Source organism: Furipterus horrens, unplaced genomic scaffold, assembly GCF_987537825.1.
Source record: "Furipterus horrens unplaced genomic scaffold, mFurHor1.1.pri manual_scaffold_7, whole genome shotgun sequence".
NCBI lineage: Eukaryota > Metazoa > Chordata > Mammalia > Chiroptera > Furipteridae > Furipterus > Furipterus horrens.
The window spans coordinates 117,810,559-117,823,055 of NW_028327177.1; positions in this window are offsets into that span (position 1 = coordinate 117,810,559).

Below are 12,497 nucleotides of genomic sequence, written 5' to 3' on the forward strand. Positions count from 1 at the left end.
GAAGCTTTTAAAAATGATAAACAATGAGGTCAGAGCCCAGAACATCTCAGCCCTCCTAGACCCAGCCAAGAAAAGATAGTCTTAGTGGCTGCAGAAGCCCTATGGGTCACTATGGGTCACTATGAGTCAAGGAATCATGGCTGGTGGGACCAATCAGGCTAGAATTCACAAATTGGGAGATCCATTTAAGAATAATGGCATAGAATTGAAGAATCCCAACAATAGTCCCAGATTGTCATCTAGCCTAGGTTCTCATCTCTAGCACTTAATATAGTGCCTGGACATAATAGATGGTCAGTAACCTCCTTTTCTATTAGGCTTTAAATTTCAGCACCTAATACAGTGCCTATCACATAGATTCCAGAACCCAGCATAGCAGCTGGCATATAGTAGGTAGTCAATAAATGTTGGTTGAATAACTGCCTTTATAAATAAATAACTGGATGAACAAATGCATGGAAGGAAGTGAAGAATGGAAGGAAGGAAGGAAAGAAAGAAGGAAGGAAAGGAAGGTGGATGGATGTTAAATCTCTGCTTAAAACTAACAAGTCAAAAACTGGATTCAATTCACAACAGGGCAATCCCTTACGTTGTAGAACTCTTACTCTAATTATAAAATCCACCCACTGATTGAGCCAAATCTGCCATGTACCTTGCCCTTGGCAGTGACAGCTTTCTCCTCTATGTCTTCAAGCATCTCCACTGAGGGTCTTGAACTGTATACCCTGTGGATAATGGGGGACTCCTGCATATATCCCCTAGTGATCCTGCTTCTCTAGTTGACCTGTGACCCCTGACTGATTTAGGTGCTATCCCCTGGGACAATAGCCATTGGCTTCTCCCTCCCTCTATATTGCAGAAAATGCCAGATGGTGGCCCATTCTCTAGGCTCCGTTTCCACACGTCCTGTCATTTGACTTGCAAGCGCCTTCTGACAATCTCTATTCTATGTGCAGGTGGAAGGTTGGGCAGGCAGACGTGTTCTTAGTTAGAGTGGGCTGACTGGCTGTGCAGACTAGCAGACGCCAGACAAACAGCCTAGTAGGTTTGACTATTTTCTCGCAATAGGAAAAGTGCCAAAACGGTGACAAGCAATCACTGGAGAACTTCACTAGCTATGATGAGTAGTGGTCTCTGGACATCAAATAAATCCCAAGGCAGGAGAGTAAAGTGCGCTTACTAGACAGACACAGAGGTGCTTCACCACATGGATGTCAGGACAGGCTGCTAGGCATCTTCTGGCTCTCCCAGAATGCCTTGGAGTACACATGAGATAAAGATAGATTTTCTCCGGGCTCATACCCAACAGGTGGGATTTTCATCATCTATCAAACAGAGGTTGCAAATTGGCAGTCCATGGGCTAAAATTGGCCTGCCAGCATGTTTTGTTTGGCTGTAACAGTGTTTTTAAAAAGTTTTTGAATTTATTGCCAACTTTCACAAACTGGGGATTTCACATTTTTAAAAAACCTGAATTTCCCACCTTTCTTGAAAAATCAGAAGATTTGGCAAGTTTAGGCATATTTTTCTTGCACGGCAAAAAATTGGCCATAACTGAGTAACAGCTGTTCTTGTTAGATGGGGAAGGAAAGTCTTTAGCTCATGAAGTCCCACCCAGCCTACTGCTCTTGCTTATGTTACCTGCCTGACTTCTGGTGGCATCTAAATTTACAAGCCCTGATTATCCCATCTGTAGAAGATGCTCATATACTTTCCTATTGTAGTGGAAACCCAGGCTGGATCTCAATTGCTAGTGTCTGTACCTCTTTGCCTGAAGACTTCCTTTGGCAGCCAGTCCTCAGTCTGCTTCTCAGCAGGCCACGAGAGCCCCTTCCCAGCAGTTCTCAACTGATGGGAATTGGTGTATAAATAGTCCAGCTGCTTTTGCCTTGGTTGGGATCACTCTGAGGCATATGCTACACCCTGGCTCTCACAGGTCCCCGAAGATATTAAGCTCTAGTTACCCACAGTCATCGTCATCATCGGCAGCCGTCCGTCTCGAGAGACAATGGCGTAGCTTCCTGATAGTCTATCTGCACCGCCGAGAATGGCTGTGCAGTCCGACTCGGGAGTGACAATCCCTGCCGCACTTGTTACAGGTGAAGGCAGATGGCTGTTGTTGCTGCTGCTGACGCTGCTTCCGCCTCGATCTTTTCTGGACCGCCTCCTCGTTGCGCGCAGCCTCCGCGCGTGACGTACCTTGCCTGACCGCGAGCCTCCAGGCTAGGCGGTCGTCTGCTTGAACTTCCCATGTGTTGAGATTGATGGAGCATTGTGCCATGTCCTTTTTGCAGATGTCTTTGAACCGCAGTTTTGGGCGCCCTGTCATCCTCTGGCCTTCTGCTAGCTCGCCGTAGAGGAGGTCTTTGGGAATACGGCCTGCATCCATTCTTTTGACATGGCCGAGCCACCTGAGGCGTCTCTCACTAAGAACTGCATGCAAACTGCTCATGTTGGCTCGCTTCAGCACCTCGGTGTTGGGAACCTTATCCTGCCAGGCGACATGCAGGACGCGTCGCAGGCACCTCATGTGGAAGCTGTTGAGTTTCCTTTCGTGCCTTGCGTAGGTGGTCCACGTCTCGCTGCCATAGAGGAGAGTGCTGAGTACGCAGGCTTGGTAGATGCGCAGTCTGGTTTTCTCAGTGAGGCTGGAATTGTTCCACACTCGCTGGTTCAGTTTGGCCATAACTGTGGCTGCCCTGGCGATTCTCCGGTTGACCTCCAAGTCAACTGACAGAGAGCTCCAGATGGTGGACCCGAGGTAAGTGAAGTCGTTGACAACCTCCAGGGTGTATCCGTCGATGGTGATGCATGGGGGAGTCCCCATGCCTTGAGCCATAACGTTCGTCTTCGTCAGGCTGATGGCTAGTCCACAGTGGTAATTGCTTTAATAACAAGCCTTTAAAGGCTGCATTACCTTCCCTATCTCTTCTGCTCTCCCCTACTAATGTCTTTTTTTCGCCACCTGAATAAACCCCTTGTACAGTTTATTGTACAATAACAAGAATTCATTCTATACAATTCGTGTGAACACTGAATTAGGGAATAATGAGCCATTGTTCCCAGGGGAAATAGACAGTTAGGTTCCTGGTTTTCTGGGCACAACATTTTCGTCAGCCAATCAATACATAACCTTGTTTTATGTGTTTATGCTCAAAGACATCTTTTTTAATATGTATTGTTGCATCATTAACATTGAACTCATAGTGAATAGCACTGTGAATCATGCCTGAATGAAATTCATCTAACTAACACATGTACCCTTGAACGACTGGGGATTAGAGGTGCCAGCAGCCTGCCCAGTGGAAAATTCTCGGCCATCTTCATACTCAGATTCCCAACTGCATATAGAAAATACAGTTGATCTTTGAACAATGTGAGTTTGAACTGTGAAGGTCCACATGGTTCAAACCTGTGCTCTTCAAGGTCAACTGTATTTTCTCCATAAGGCACATCACAACCTTCTTGCTCTTAGGAACACTAGACAGCACTTCAGCAATGTGCTTGATGGCCATTTTAAACAGTAAAATTACCAACGCAAAACACAACACTGCAAAAGATATTGTGCTAAAAGAGCACGAAAAGGACTCTTTTTTACAGCCTAAGAACAGAAACAGGAAGGCAGAGCATTAGGTACCTTGTTTGACTTCAGCTGGGAATGTGCACATCAGGTAACTCAAATTCTCTATATGTCCAAAAATGACTGTGAAAGTGACACACATGTTGACTTTGAGATTACAAATAAACTGTAGCAAGAAGACAAATTCACAAATACAGAATCCAAGGAGCTCAATGATACCCCAGAGTCTGCTTCTAGGAAACCTCAAGTGAAGACAACATCAGAGAAGTGCTTTCTTCCTCCAGTAAATCAGGAACAACTAAAAACCCAAAAAGGAATATAAAACAATGATTTTTAGGAGTTGGCCATCAGCACAGAATAGTGATTCTCAAGAGAGCAGAAATTAATGAGGTGAGTCCTCTGACTTCTCCAGTGTGTTGCCTAAAGATGTTTCCAGGTACAGTGCAGGAAGGAGAAACCTAGGAGCCCCGGGTAGCCCCAAGTTAAGGCAACAGAGCTGGGAGACTGGGCGAGTGGGGCCACGGTGGTTAGAGTTTGCAAGGCAGAGTACCTGAGAGCTGAGAGCTGTGCTCAGAGAGAGCTCCAGAGGTTTGCAAGGATCTCCACGAGTCTTCATATGAGTTCTGATCAGAACATACATGTGAGTAAACAACCCAAGGCCAGGGAAAGAACTCCTAAAGGAGCAGAGGGAAGAATCCTCAGAGCTCACATAGAGTTAGGAATAGTGTTTCATAATTCATGGGAAGTAAGGCCGAGAACTCAGAAGGGTCTTGCCTTAGTAGGAGGGAAAAATTGGCCCTCAATTAAAAACTACTCAAAAGATCAAGTTGTGTCCAAGTAAGTGAACTATCTTCTAGAAAAAAGCTAAATAATATTTATAGAAACACAAAAATATTCAATATCCAACAAGATAAAATTTACAACACCTAGCATGAAATTAAAAATTATCAGGCATGCAAAGAAGCAGCAAAATATGACACATGAAGAGGAGAAAAATTAATAGAAACAGATCAGTAAATGACACAGATGATATTATTAGCAGACAAGGGCACCGAAACCATTATTATATCTACATTCCTTATGTTTGATAAAGTAAAGACTAAGCATGTTAAGCAGAGTCATGGAAGATATAAAAATGATCCAAAAAGAACTTCCAGAGATAAAATTAGAATGTATGAGATGAAAAATAAAAAATACAATGGATGGGATGAATAGCAGAGGAAAAGATTAGTTAACTTGAAGACGCAGCAACAGAAACTGGAAATAGAAATTGAAATTCAGAGAGAAAAAGAGTAAGCTAAGTCAGAGGCTTTAGATTTGGCCCCGGGAAAGGTACATGAAGGGGAAACTGGATTGAGGGTCCAGTGGGCTAGACACACTGTCAGGAGGAATGGATAAGGCCCCTGCCACTGCTCAGGCTCAAGGTGGCTTCCAATGCTCTCTGGTTTTCTTCTTTTGGGCCTCAGAGGTTCGGCCCACCTGCCTCCACCTGCTATATTTGTAAGGGATTTTCGTCCCAGGAAATGCAAGGGAATGGCTATGGAGGTTTCTGTCTCTCCAGTTCTTTCCCCCACTTTTGCCCTCCTGCAAATACAGGCACTTTTTGTTTTATTACTTACTACTCTTCAGTGAGAAATGGACAGGTGACAGGAATAACAAAAGGAAGATAAAATAACTGTCCTAAATATCACACTAAGTTTTCATAGATTTTGTTTTTAAAAATTGTAAAATATAAAAATAAGGTGGCTTTGCCTTTCTCAACAGACGTCTCCGAGGTCCTCCTCAGATTATACTAAATGTACCCTGAATAAATATATATCTGAATAAATACATTTATATGATATATAAATATGTTTATATACTATATAATCTATACATATGTGTATTTATATATTATATAATACATAGATATATTAATTATATCTGAAAAAATGCTAAGGCCCTGCATAAATGAATATTAAAACCTCAATAAGTTACCATTAAGTTACTTTCAATTATAAAATTTCTCAAACAACCTGAGTATATAATAGACACATCTGTATTTACAGGCCAAGTTTTTTAAAAGTTGACATTTTGCCATACTGGCATCAGATCTTTTGTTTTAATTAAGATTTGAAGTTATGAATACAGCTTCCCCACTCCATTCTTTCTTTCCCTCCATTCCCAGCAGTACTCATCTCCTGAAGGGGTTGTTCTTTTAAATAATTTTTGTGCTTTACCGCATATGCTTAATATATAGTGTCGCTGTGATTACTGTAAAAATTCACATCTGTGCCAATAGCACATTATGTTAACTATCATAGCTTTATAAATCTGGACGTCAGGTGAGAAAGATTTCTCTCTGTGTTCCTCATAAATATCTTACCGACTCTTGGTTGTTTACCCTTCTGTAAGAATTGTAGGATAGCTTGTGAAGAAGCATTAAAAGTTCAGTTAGGATTTTGAAGGTAATGACAGTGAATTTATAGATGAATTTGAGAAGGATTGACATCTTTATGGCATTGAATTTTTTCACCCCAGATCATGGTATATCTCCCCAGGTTTACCACTATTCTTTCAATGTAGTTTGTAGTTCCATCCATAAATTCTGCAATATTTATTACTAAGTACCTTAGAGTTTTTGTTACTGAGATACCATTTTTCGCTTGTCTGTAGGCAAAGATAAAAAAAAGGTTTATAATGTTCTGTACTGGTAAGATTATGCAGAAGCAGACCCATATTTTATTAGTGCAAGTGTAATTAATACAACCTCTTTGGAGTACAATTTGTAATGGCTCTAAATGTTTAATGCACATTTTATTTGACTGAGAAATTCTATTTTCAGGAATTTATGAATATATGCACATATATATGAGATATGGTGTGTATATGGATACTTAAGGCAGAATGATTATAAGAGCAGAAAAATTTAACAACCTATATGTGCACTGGTAGAAGACTAGTTAAACCAACCATTAAAGTGCATCCACTTAATGAAACACTGTGTGGCCATTAAATAAAATGAAGTGGCTTTAAAAATACTTGCATGAGAAAATGTCCAAGATTATCTGTTTCAAATGTACATTAAAAATGTTTCAAATGCATATTATCAGTGCACATGTATATACATGTGTGTGCATGCACACACATACATACTATCTACACGTCTCCTAATTTGAGTATAAGGGATGGTGTATTCACCCTGATTTCTACACTAGGACAGAAGGTGGACCTATATTCTCAGAGTGAAAGAAATAATGAAGGACAGAGATGCACTGCTCTCTGAGACCGCGCAGACCTTCAAAGACACCTGGAACTCATCAGCAGGATGAGATTTCTGAGGTACTCACCGATGTGTTTTTCTCTCTATAATTCTTCTATGCCCTAGCCCTTTGCCCATCCTGACAAGTGGCATCTGTCCTCATTGCCTTAGGGAGAGAATGGCACTGCAGGAAACTGATTACAAAGGTGTCAACTGCTTGGCTTTTGAGGTTCAATAAACTAAATTGGAACATAAACAAAAGAATGTGGAAGAACACCTGAAGAATAACAACAGAGCCTCCCTGTCCTGTACAAGTCAAAGGTCCCCTGAGCAGAGTCTGTTGAGAAAGAGTTTGTGGCATCGACATTGACAGAGACTCATATCACACAGAGAGGGCTCATGTGGCTGACCTTAAGGTGGTTACAAGAATTTTGGTGCCAGTTCAGAAGGACAAGAGAGTCATTGATAGCTGACAAGATAGGAGAAACAAAGGAAGGAACTTCCTGGAGTGTCTGCAACCTGAAGCTGAAAAGCACGCTACCTGGATGTTTCTGGAGTTATTTTTCTGGTACATCTTACACTGGGAGCCGGCGGGAGCCATCTTAAGTCTTGTTTTTGGGCTCAGCAAGAGGCTGGTTTGGGTCAGGGTCATTGCTCAAGTCTAGGCCCCCCAGACAGGCAGCGGCAGGGTGCTCTTGCCTTCCCATCACCCTCTCCAGATCGATCCACACGGGACAAGGTTAGTGTCTGGGACCTCCCTCCCAGTTTGACACTCACCTGGTATTACTGAGCAGTCTACTGAACAAAAGAGGTAATTTTCTGAAAATGTTTGTTTTTAGAAGAAAAGATGTTGCTTTTTAAAATACATGTAATAGTGATTTGAAAACAAAATATCAGGATCTTTCCCCTACACTTTGTTAGAACCCCCTTTTTTTTTAATGGAGTTGGGTGATTAGAATCAATTCCAGAAGACTATTAAGGTCACTGGCATCAACTGGATTAAGACAGGTTGACTTTACAATGTCAGGCATGGCCTTTACCTTTAAACATATTATTTTAAGGATAATATAGAATATAGCAAAGAATGTTTCATTTTTGTTAGGACTTTAGATTTAAGAGACTACCAATTACATAGTTATACACTTTATTGTACCTAGCACATATCAGGAAACTTGTCATAGTTAGACTTACATAAAAAAAAAAAAAACAGACATAACCTTGTTGGATGCTACAGGAAGTTATTTCTTTCAGCAATCCTTACTCTACAACCAGAAATAAAAGAAAGAGATAAAGCATTCATGCTGTTTGGAATCTCTGTCTTAATTTGGACTCCCCTGAAAACAAACCCTGAGATAATAACTTGGATGTAGGAAGTTTATTTGGGAGGACAGGGTGGGGATAGAAAGACACAAAGAGAGAGAAAGGAAGGGTGTACTGATGAGCAGATACCACTGTGGACAAAGGGGGCCACATCCTGCCAGGAACTCTTTAAAGAATTATGTAGACCATATCTCAGAATAATCTCACCAACCCATTCAGTTTTCTCTCCTAAGGTATTTATTCACCAATTTCCTTTCCTTAATGATTGGAGTTGCTTAATGATTGCAGTTAAATCCCTAGCACTTGTGGCCTGCTCTGCACAAAAAGGGAGTGCCTTTCCCGATGCTGAAGCAGCCCTCAGGTGGGCAGAGAGATGCAGGCACTTGGGGTGGTAGTTCTCTACCTGTACGGTACATGGTAACTGTCCACCTGCAGCTGCCGGTGACCTTGGAGTTGGATGAGGGGATCTAGAGCTTCAAATCACCCATGGCTGATCAAATCTGTCTTGGAATTTAAAAAAAAAAAAGTAAATATATTTTTAAGATCCCCTAGGGTGGGAGAGGAATGGTTGAAGGGAAAGCAAAGAAAGCTTGGGTCCCAGTGGGTCCCTGAAGAGTGCCCTAAGCCCTCCTCCAAATCCAAGTCCCAGGGCAGAACATATATGTAGAGGTAAATCACAGATACCCTGGAGAGAGACCAGTGGCCCTATTTTCAGCTATAGCCCAGGGCAATGGCAAGCCCACAGTGCTTTTCAATAGCATGGTGTGGGGATGGAGAAAAGACTTACCTGGGTTGAAACTGTGGAAGTGAAACAGTCTCCCAAAATTCCCCATGTCCCTGGAAAGAGTGGCATGGGCATGTCACAGAAAGCCTGTGACCTGAGGAGGCCTTGCGTTTGGAGAGCAGGTGAATGCATCAATACCAGAACACCTGCAGGGAAGTATCTAGAGGCCAAAGGGAATAGAGCCCTTTCAGAGGACTCCAGCATCAGCTGATAATGACAATGAGGACAGGTGTGCTTGATTCCAGTGCCTAGGCCCTGTGTAGCAGCCACAGCTTAGACTCCATCCTGAAGAAAGCAAGGGGATGGAGAAATTTTGAACTTCCTGTTATTGGTTCATGTACAAGGCTGGAGGAGAGTTGTTATTTTTGCCATAAATGAACCTGTGAACACATGCTCTCCTTGATGTGATTCTCCTCAATGTGGGTTCATGAGTTCACTTGTAGCAAAAATAAAGACTCTCCTCTGGCCTTGATCATCTGTGTCTGTGGCCTGAGGCGTATACACAAAAAACTGAGTTCCCTTGTTTCTCCCTCATGCCTACACTGAATTTATCCTGGACCAGAGAGAAGCAACTTGAACTTGGATCTCTTCCTTGCCGTGTTCGGGGAGATATATTCTTCATGAAAGTTATTTGTGAATCTTAGCTGACATTGGAAGTATTTGGTGGGCTTGTTAAAACCCAGATGCCTGGGCCCACCCCATAAATTGGCTCAGTAAGTCTGAGAAGGGCCCAAGAACAGTCTATACTCTTGGTCACCTTTGCATTTGAAGATGACCATGTGATGGCTGGGTGCAGAGAGGGCACTGAGAAGCATCTTATGAGGCTGCCAGTCGTCCCCAAGGAAGCCCTGTGTGGAGGCTGTTCTCTGTCCCTACTTGCCCTTGTGACATTTAAATACATGGTCACACCCTAACCAGCGGCACTGTTCTTTCCCAGCACAATCCACACCCGGTGTGAGCACTCAGAGGGCAGAGTCGTCTGGTTTGCATCAGAGAACCAGGCATTGGGTGGGCCAGCTCACGCAGGATGCTCTCAAGCAGTCTGAATAAAGGGAGGAGTGGAGTTGGCTGCTGGTGGGGGCTTTCCTTCCACTTCCCTTCTCCCCGTTCTGAGGCCAAATGCTGATTCCACCCTAGGGTGTTACCTTATCATCAACAATTCATTTAGTGCACAGAGTATAGTGAGCATCAGCTCTCATTTCTGAGAAGTCATTTCTTTGACTTGTGTTGCTAAGTCAGTACTATGCTGGGTTTGGGAGAGACGAAGATCCTGTCAACAGGGCAGACAGCCAAATGATAGGGGACAGGCACCACAGGATTGTGTCTGGGCCCTCTTTCCCCAGTGAGCCCTGGACAGGGGCTGTGTAGCCCCCGAGACTTTGGGCAATGAGTAATAGAAGGGACATCCCTCAGAAAGCTCATTGCTGAGGCTGAGAGGAGGAAGGTGGAGAGACAAAGGATTTTGTGCTGTGCTTGGGAATCCACGGCTTGCTTGGTCTTGCTTCTGAAAAGAAGGCATTGAGGAGAAAACAGGAGTTACACAAGGACAGAAGCTAGGAGAGAGGGTCGTAGACTGAGGCTGTGTTGCTAACATCTGGGTGCTGAAGGGAGGATCAGGCTCTGAGAATATATATTAGCAGCAAAGTAACACCCCTGCAAGTGGGGCCTGGGACAGGGCACAGCAGCGTGTATGTGGGACATGGTCCCCAGGGCCTGGGGTTGGGCAAGCCTGATGCTCACTCCAGTCCCAATGACTGAAAAGCCTGGGATTTGTGGAGAAGTCTCAGTCCTACACTGCGTGGGGATGTAACATGTGTCACATTGCCCATGAGTGGGGCTCTTACCTTTCTTTAGCTGTCTAATGAATACTTGTGGGGTCCCTCAGGAGTCCATTAGAGTAAACTTCCCTAGGAGCCTGGTGGGAGTCGGAGCCAAGGGCAGTACGGCTGAGCCCCTCCGTGGCTGTCATGACAAGATGGTCTATTCTAATCCTAAACCATCCCAGCAGGTGTGGGCCAATTTGAGGAGTCTTGAGGTTGCTCTGTCCATTTGGGGACTTCCTGGGAATTTTGTTTCCTTTAGGGGAGTCTTAAAGTGTCATCCCATGACTGTGGACTGTGAGGAAGCCTTTTAGGGCTGATCCTAACTGTAGAATCTCAGAAGACATGCAGGTCTTGCTTGACTTGGATCAGAAAAGCTGTATACTCGTCTCTGTAGTCACTGGACAGTTATCTGAGTGCCGAGTGTATGCCAGGCATAGGTCCGGTCTTGGGAGAAATAGCAGTGAGCAGACAGAAGCCCTTCCCTTGTAGAGATAACCTTTTATAGGGGTGAGAAGGGGGAACATACAATAAAGAACTGAGTATCTTACTTTTCAAGTGCTGAGAAGAGCCAGAAAGATTCTCCAAGAAAGCAGAAGAGGAGGATAGAAGAAGCCACAATAGATGGAGAAGCTTTCATATAAAAAGGTGATCAGGGGAGGCTTCAAAGAATAGGTGATATTCCAGTAAACACAAAAGTGAAGAAATAAGCCATATGGCTGGGTTTCTGGGGAAAGAGTGATCAGGTAGAGGGTCAGCCACGTACAGGCCCTGAGGTGGGATGTGCTAGGTGAGCTGGAGGCCTGTGTTGCAGGATGAAGTGGGAGAGGACTCTCTGTCCCAGGGTGGAGGCTGCACATACTCAGTTCTCTGAAAGCCTCCTGGAATGGAAACTTTCTACTCCATTATCCTCATTAACCTCAAAATGTCCCAGAAATTCTGAACTACATCTCCCAGGGTTCCTGTCCCTGGAACCTGGATATCCCCCCAATATACAGTGATGTAGGACTTGGAAAATATGGTCCAATCCAGCAATTCCCAAGTGCTGTTCATCAGAGCCCTGTCTGGGATACAGAGAACAACCACATGTCACCCACCATTCCACCTCTGACTCTCTGAATGGCTTCAAGGAAAACACACATACGTGCATGTACACACACACACACACACACACACACACATTGTAAGAAGCAACTGAGTTGAAAGGAAAAACATTTTTTTATGACTTGTGTAAGCTCACATTCTAAGATCAAAATCAAAACAGAAGCAATGAGCAATTCACTTCAGGAATTCCCTGATGGCAGGTGTGCTGTCTCTTCCCCTTTCCGCACCCTTCCCCACCAGGCTTGGGCTTTGCAGCGGTCAGGAAAAAACCCGACTCACAGTGATGGTTAATTCCCCTTAACCAACCCGATCCAGTCAAAATGCAGTGGAGAGCTCTGAGCATGCTGGATTCTCTCTCCTCTTGGTATCACTTCCTCCCTGATCTGGGGGCACATGGCTTCAAAAACCTAGTAGGTGCTGTTGGTGTCTGACTCTATATCTGAATGCCAGACCTCTCCCCTGACCTCCAGCTTTCATCTATCCAGCTGCCTATCTTGCATCTGCCCTTGGCTGTCTGAAAGACACCTCCAAATTCCCATGTCCCAAACTGAGCCACTGCTCTTCACCTCCTACCGACTCCTGGCCTCCCCATCTCCATTGATGGCAAGTCTATTCTTCCAAATACTCAGACCAAAAATTTGAAATCAT